At 43.6% G+C, this 8,112-nt stretch overlaps 1 protein-coding gene across 1 annotated transcript in view; it reads right to left on the bottom strand.

The window, feature by feature from the left end:
* The window catches only part of RAB10 (RAB10, member RAS oncogene family), a gene marked incomplete in the record, with an annotated part of 271,938 nt that overhangs the window by 32,774 nt on the left and 231,052 nt on the right, over positions 1-8,112 (bottom strand).

The raw sequence follows: 8,112 nt of genomic DNA, 5'->3' as shown, positions 1-8,112 counted from the left end.
CGCTTGTCTAGTGTTGAAACTGCTCCCTCTACCTTAGGGACCGTCTGCCACGCGTCCCGCCTGGGGTCATTTATGGGGAACATTTTCTTAAAGATAGGGGGGGAACAAAAGGTACACCTGGTCTCTCCCACTCCCTAGTCACAATATCCGCCACCCTCTTCGGGATCGGAAACGCATCAGTGTATACAGGGACTTCTAGAAACTTGTCCATTTTACACAATTTTTCTGGGACCACCATGGGGTCACAATCATCCAGAGTAGCTAAAACCTCATTAAGCAGTACGCGGAGGTGTTCCAACTTAAATTTAAACGCTAAGGAATCTGATTCTGCCCGCTGAGAAACTTTTCCGGTGTCAGAAATTTCTCCCTCGGACAGCCCATCCCTCACTGCCACTTCAGAGTGTTGTGAGGGTACAACGGATAAATCATCCAAAGCTTTTGATTGCTCATCCTCTGTTCTTAAAACTGAGCTATCACGCTTCTTAGGAAAAACTGGCAGTTTGGATAGAAATGCCGCAAGGGAATTATCCATGACTGCTGCCAATTGTTGTAATGTAATAGGGCCCAATGCGCTAGAGGTACTAGGCAACGCTTGCGCGGGCGTAACTGGTGTCGACACATGGGGAGAGGAAGGAGGACTATCCTCGTTACCTTCCGTCAAAGAATCATCTTGGGCTACATTTTTAAGTGTCACTGCATGATCTTTAAAAAAAACGGTACTGTGCCTTTAAATAATAAAAAGCGCACACTTTTTTTACTAAACCTCAAAAAAACATCCAATCTTTATGAAATTTTCACCATATGATCCTAATGCTTTGAAATTATTGCACAGTAAATTTCAAGACAATTAACCCCTTATTGCCCAAACCGGAGCAAATTAAAGCAGGCCACCGGTTTAACAAACTACAGCACCATGCCACAGCCTCTGCTGTGGCCCTACCTTCCTTGGGGATTAGTTTTGAACGAAAATAAGCATCTCTGGACTCTACACGTGAAGCTGCATGAAGCTGTCTTGCAAATGAACTGCGCAACTGAGGCGCAAAATTTAGGCCCCCTCCCTCTTCACTCCGGAGTTGTGGGGCCTTCCCAAGCCAAAATAGGTGTCTAAAGATATGCCGGGCGGAATAAAACCCCAAAAAAAGTGTTCCAAATGTAATAAACACTTGTACAAATATCAGATTATTGTAATAAAATAATTGATTTCCCCTTAACAGTGTCCACCAGCATTTTAAGCCCTATTAACTAAGCCATCCTTCTATACTAAGCCTCAGAATATGGCTTACCTTCCCCACATGGGGATTCTTGTCAGTCTTCTAGCATTACCAGGTCTTGACTAGAAAAAAAGTGACTGAGCATACCTTATAGCAGTTAAGCCTGCAAACTGTTCCCCCCAACTGAAGTTCTCCGGTACTCAACAGTCCTGTGTGGGAACAGCAATGGATTTTAGTTACAACATGCTAAAATCGTTTTCCTCTCAGCAGAAATCTTCATCACTTTCTGCCACAGAGTAAATAGTACAAACCGGCACTATTTTAAAATAACAAACTCTTGATTGAAGAAATAAAAACTACAAATCTAACACCACATTCACTTTACCCTCCTGTGGAGATGCTACTTGTTAGAGCGGCAAAGAGAATGACTGGGGGGCGGAGCCTGAGGGGGAGCTATATGGACAGCTCTGCTGTGTGCTCTCTTTGCCACTTCCTGTAGGGATTGAGAATATCCCACAAGTAAGGATGAATCCGTTGACTGGATACACCAAGTAAGAGAAATTGGAAACCACATGGATGCATTTCGGTATTAATCAGAAGCATTTTTGTACAATACATCTATTAGCAAAAATGCTTCTATAAAAAAAGCTAAAGCGGTTTAAAACGTGTATTTAAGTATGCACCGTGCACCAGCATTTTAAACACAGCACTTGTTCAGAGAGTCCAAGGTGATTGTACCATCTGGTAATGACTCAATTTGTTAACTGCCGACATGATAGAAACCCTACTGGCGCTCTGAGCAGCTGTAGTATTTAAAATGCTGGTGCACTGAGAATACTAAAACAGCGAATACAGTGATAACTTATACTAGAAACATTTTTGCCAATATATGTATATTGCAAATAGGTTTAGATTTAAAGATTTAACTAAAATGTATGTGCTTTTAAATTTTGCCCGAATGTCCCTTTAGATTAATGGAGTTTTGCAAATGAATTAGAGGACAATCAAAAAGTTAAATGATAGTTTAGTTTTTTCTACAACTAGCAGTTAGATGCAGTTTCTCACTTTGTTCAAATGTTTATGCCTAGTATGCCGTTTCCTTTGAGGATCTGTGCACCATCTATTTGTTGTATTAACGGAATACAAAATCATTAAAGGGACACTGTAACCAAATTTTTTCTTTTGTGATTCAGATAGAGCAGGACATTTTAAGCAACTTTCTAATTTACTCCTATTATCAAATTTTCTTCATTCTCTTGGTATCTTTATTTGAAATGCAAGAATGTAAGTTTAGATGCCGGCCCATTTTTGGTGAACAACCTGGGTTGTCCTTGCTGATTGGTGGATAAATTCATCCACCAATAAAAAAGTGCTGTCCAGAGTACTGAAACCAAAAAAAAGCTTTGATGCCTTCTTTTTAAAATAATGATAGCAAGAGAACGAAGAAAAAACAGAATTTATGTTTACCTGATAAATTTCTTTCTCCAACGGTGTGTCCGGTCCACGGCGTCATCCTTACTTGTGGGATATTCTCTTCCCCAACAGGAAATGGCAAAGAGCCCAGCAAAGCTGGTCACATGATCCCTCCTAGGCTCCGCCTACCCCAGTCATTCGACCGACGTTAAGGAGGAATATTTGCATAGGAGAAACCATATGGTACCGTGGTGACTGTAGTTAAAGAAAATAAAATATCAGACCTGATTAAAAAAAACCAGGGCGGGCCGTGGACCGGACACACCGTTGGAGAAAGAAATTTATCAGGTAAACATAAATTCTGTTTTCTCCAACATAGGTGTGTCCGGTCCACGGCGTCATCCTTACTTGTGGGAACCAATACCAAAGCTTTAGGACACGGATGAAGGGAGGGAGCAAATCAGGTCACCTAAATGGAAGGCACCACGGCTTGCAAAACCTTTCTCCCAAAAATAGCCTCAGAAGAAGCAAAAGTATCAAACTTGTAAAATTTGGTAAAAGTGTGCAGTGAAGACCAAGTCGCTGCCCTACATATCTGATCAACAGAAGCCTCGTTCTTGAAGGCCCATGTGGAAGCCACAGCCCTAGTGGAATGAGCTGTGATTCTTTCGGGAGGCTGCCGTCCGGCAGTCTCGTAAGCCAATCTGATGATGCTTTTAATCCAAAAAGAGAGAGAGGTAGAAGTTGCTTTTTGACCTCTCCTTTTACCTGAATAAACAACAAACAAGGAAGATGTTTGTCTAAAATCCTTTGTAGCATCTAAATAGAATTTTAGAGCGCGAACAACATCCAAATTGTGCAACAAACGTTCCTTCTTTGAAACTGGTTTTGGACACAGAGAAGGTACGATAATCTCCTGGTTAATGTTTTTGTTAGAAACAACTTTTGGAAGAAAACCAGGTTTAGTACGTAAAACCACCTTATCTGCATGGAACACCAGATAAGGAGGAGAACACTGCAGAGCAGATAATTCTGAGACTCTTCTAGCAGAAGAAATCGCAACTAAAAACAAAACTTTCCAAGATAATAACTTAATATCAACGGAATGTAAGGGTTCAAACGGAACCCCCTGAAGAACTGAAAGAACTAAATTGAGACTCCAAGGAGGAGTCAAAGGTTTGTAAACAGGCTTGATTCTAACCAGAGCCTGAACAAAGGCTTGAACATCTGGCACAGCTGCCAGCTTCTTGTGAAGTAATACCGACAAGGCAGAAATCTGTCCCTTCAGGGAACTTGCAGATAATCCTTTTTCCAATCCTTCTTGAAGGAAGGATAGAATCCTAGGAATCTTAACCTTGTCCCAAGGGAATCCTTTAGATTCACACCAACAGATATATTTTTTCCAAATTTTGTGGTAAATCTTTCTAGTCACAGGCTTTCTGGCCTGAACAAGAGTATCGATCACAGAATCTGAGAATCCTCGCTTCGATAAAATCAAGCGTTCAATCTCCAAGCAGTCAGCTGGAGTGAAACCAGATTCGGATGTTCGAACGGACCCTGAACAAGAAGGTCTCGTCTCAAAGGTAGCTTCCAAGGTGGAGCCGATGACATATTCACCAGATCTGCATACCAAGTCCTGCGTGGCCACGCAGGAGCTATCAAGATCACCGACGCCCTCTCCTGCTTGATCCTGGCTATCAGCCTGGGGATGAGAGGAAATGGCGGGAACACATAAGCTAGTTTGAAGGTCCAAGGTGCTACTAGTGCATCCACTAGAGCCGCCTTGGGATCCCTGGATCTGGCCCCGTAGCAAGGAACTTTGAAGTTCTGACGAGAGGCCATCAGATCCATGTCTGGAATGCCCCACAGGTGAGTGACTTGGGCAAAGATTTCCGGATGGAGTTCCCACTCCCCCGGATGCAATGTCTGACGACTCAGAAAATCCGCTTCCCAATTTTCCACTCCTGGGATGTGGATAGCAGACAGGTGGCAGGAGTGAGACTCCGCCCAAAGAATAATTTTGGTTACTTCTTCCATCGCTAGGGAACTCCTTGTTCCCCCCTGATGGTTGATGTACGCAACAGTCGTCATGTTGTCTGATTGAAACCGTATGAACCTGGTCCTCGCAAGCTGGGGCCAGGCCTGGAGCGCATTGAATATCGCTCTCAGTTCCAGAATATTTATCGGTAGAAGAGATTCTTCCCGAGACCAAAGACCCTGAGCTTTCAGGGATCCCCAGACCGCGCCCCAGCCTATCAGACTGGCGTCGGTCGTGACAATGACCCACTCTGGTCTGTGGAACATCATCCCTTGAGACAGATTGTCCAGGGACAGCCACCAACGGAGTGAGTCTCTGGTCCTCTGATTTACTTGTATCTTCGGGGACAAGTCTGTATAGTCCCCATTCCACTGACTGAGCATGCACAGTTGTAATGGTCTTAGATGAATGCGCGCAAAAGGAACTATGTCCATCGCCGCCACCATCAACCCGATCACTTCCATGCACTGAGCTATGGAAGGAAGAGGAACGGAATGAAGTATCCGACAAGAGTCCAGAAGCTTTGTTTTTCTGGCCTCTGTTAGAAAGATCCTCATTTCTAAGGAGTCTATAATTGTTCCCAAGAAGGGAACCCTTGTTGACGGGGATAGAGAACTCTTTTCCACGTTCACTTTCCAGCCGTGAGATCTGAGAAAGGCCAGGACAATGTCCGTGTGAGCCTTTGCTTGAGGAAGGGACGACGCTTGAATCAGAATGTCGTCCAGGTAAGGTACTACTGCAATGCCCCTTGGTCTTAGCACCGCTAGAAGGGACCCTAGTACCTTTGTGAAAATCCTTGGAGCAGTGGCTAATCCGAAAGGAAGCGCCACGAACTGGTAATGTTTGTCCAGGAATGCAAACCTTAGGAACCGATGATGTTCCTTGTGGATAGGAATATGTAGATACGCATCCTTTAAATCCACCGTGGTCATAAATTGACCTTCCTGGATGGAAGGAAGGATAGTTCGAATGGTTTCCATCTTGAACGATGGGACCTTGAGAAATTTGTTTAAGATCTTGAGATCTAGGATTGGTCTGAACGTTCCCTCTTTTTTGGGAACTATGAACAGATTGGAGTAGAACCCCATCCCTTGTTCTCTTAATGGAACAGGATAAATTACTCCCATTTTTAACAGGTCTTCTACACAATGTAAGAACGCCTGTCTTTTTATGTGGTCTGAAGACAACTGCGACTTGTGGAACCTCCCCCTTGGGGGAAGTCCCTTGAATTCCAGAAGATAACCCTGGGAGACTATTTCTAGCGCCCAAGGATCCAGAACATCTCTTGCCCAAGCCTGAGCGAAGAGAGAGAGTCTGCCCCCCACCAGATCCGGTCCCGGATCGGGGGCCAATATTTCATGCTGTCTTGGTAGCAGTGGCAGGTTTCTTGGCCTGCTTTCCCTTGTTCCAGCCTTGCATTGGTCTCCAAGCCGGCTTGGCCTGAGAAGTATTACCCTCTTGCTTAGAGGACGTAGCACCTTGGGCTGGTCCGTTTTTACGAAAGGGACGAAAATTAGGTCTATTTTTTGCCTTGAAGGGCCGATCCTGAGGAAGGGCGTGGCCCTTACCCCCAGTGATATCAGAGATAATCTCTTTCAAGTCAGGACCAAACAGCGTTTTCCCCTTGAAAGGAATGTTTAGTAGCTTGTTCTTGGAAGACGCATCAGCCGACCAAGATTTCAACCAAAGCGCTCTGCGCGCCACAATAGCAAACCCAGAGTTCTTAGCCGCTAACTTAGCCAATTGCAAAGAGGCGTCTAGAGTGAAAGAATTAGCCAATTTGAGAGCATTGATTCTGTCCATAATCTCCTCATAAGGAGGAGAGTCACTATCGAGCACCTTAAGCAGTTCATCAAACCAGAAATATGCGGCTGTAGTGACAGGGACAATGCATGAAATGGGTTGTAGAAGGTAACCCTGCTGAACAAACATCTTTTTAAGCAAACCTTCTAATTTTTTATCCATAGGATCTTTGAAAGCACAACTATCCTCTATGGGAATAGTGGTGCGTTTGTTTAAAGTAGAAACCGCTCCCTCGACCTTGGGGACTGACTGCCATAAGTCCTTTCTGGGGTCGACCATAGGAAACAATTTTTTAAATATGGGGGGAGGGACGAAAGGAATACCGGGCCTTTCCCATTCTTTATTAACAATGTCCGCCACCCGCTTGGGTATAGGAAAAGCTTCTGGGAGCCCCGGCACCTCTAGGAACTTGTCCATTTTACATAGTTTCTCTGGGATGACTAAATTTTCACAATCATCCAGAGTGGATAATACCTCCTTAAGCAAAATGCGGAGATGTTCCAATTTAAATTTAAATGTAATCACATCAGATTCAGCCTGCTGAGAAATGTTCCCTAAATCAGTAATTTCTCCCTCAGACAAAACCTCCCTGGCCCCCTCAGATTGGGTTAGGGGCCCTTCAGAGATATTAATATCAGCGTCGTCATGCTCTTCAGTAACTAAAACAGAGCAGCCACGCTTACGCTGACAAGGGTTCATTTTGGCTAAAATGTTTTTGACAGAATTATCCATTACAGCCGTTAATTGTTGCATAGTAAGGAGTATTGGCGCGCTAGATGTACTAGGGGCCTCCTGAGTGGGCAAGACTCGTGTAGACGAAGGAGGGAATGATGCAGTACCATGCTTACTCCCCTCACTTGAGGAATCATCTTGGGCATCATTGTCATTATCACATAAATCACATTTATTTAAATGAATAGGAATTCTGGCTTCCCCACATTCAGAACACAGTCTATCTGGTAGTTCAGACATGTTAAACAGGCATAAACTTGATCAGAAAGTACAAAAAACGTTTTAAAATAAAACCGTTACTGTCACTTTAAATTTTAAACTGAACACACTTTATTACTGCAATTGCGAAAAAACATGAAGGAATTGTTCAAAATTCACCAAATTTTCACCACAGCGTCTTAAAGCCTTGAAAATATTGCACACCAATTTTGGAAGCTTTAACCCTTAAAATAACGGAACCGGAGCCGTTTTAAGCTTTAGACCCCTTTACAGTCCCTGGTATCTGCTTTGCTGAGACCCAACCAAACCCAAAGGGGAATACGATACCAAATGACGCCTTCAGAAGTCTTTTATAAGTATCAGAGCTCCTCTCACATGCGACTGCATGCCATGCCTCTCAAAAACAAGTGCGCAACACCGGCGCGAAAATGAGACTCTGCCTATGCTTTGGGAAAGCCCCTAAAGAATAAGGTGTCTAAAACAGTGCCTGCCGATATTATTAAATCAAAATACCCAGAATAAATGATTCCTCAAGGCTAAATAAGTGTTAATATCAATCGATTTAGCCCAAAAAAAGTCTACAGTTTAAATAAGCCCTTGTGAAGCCCTTATTTACAATCGTAATAAACATGGCTTACCGGATCCCATAGGGAAAATGACAGCTTCCAGCATTACATCGTCTTGTTAGAATGTGTC

This window comes from Bombina bombina, chromosome 4, assembly GCF_027579735.1.
Source record: "Bombina bombina isolate aBomBom1 chromosome 4, aBomBom1.pri, whole genome shotgun sequence".
Taxonomy (NCBI): domain Eukaryota; kingdom Metazoa; phylum Chordata; class Amphibia; order Anura; family Bombinatoridae; genus Bombina; species Bombina bombina.
The sequence above is the reverse complement of the archived record's forward strand: the minus strand, read 5'-3'. Positions and strand labels throughout refer to the sequence as shown.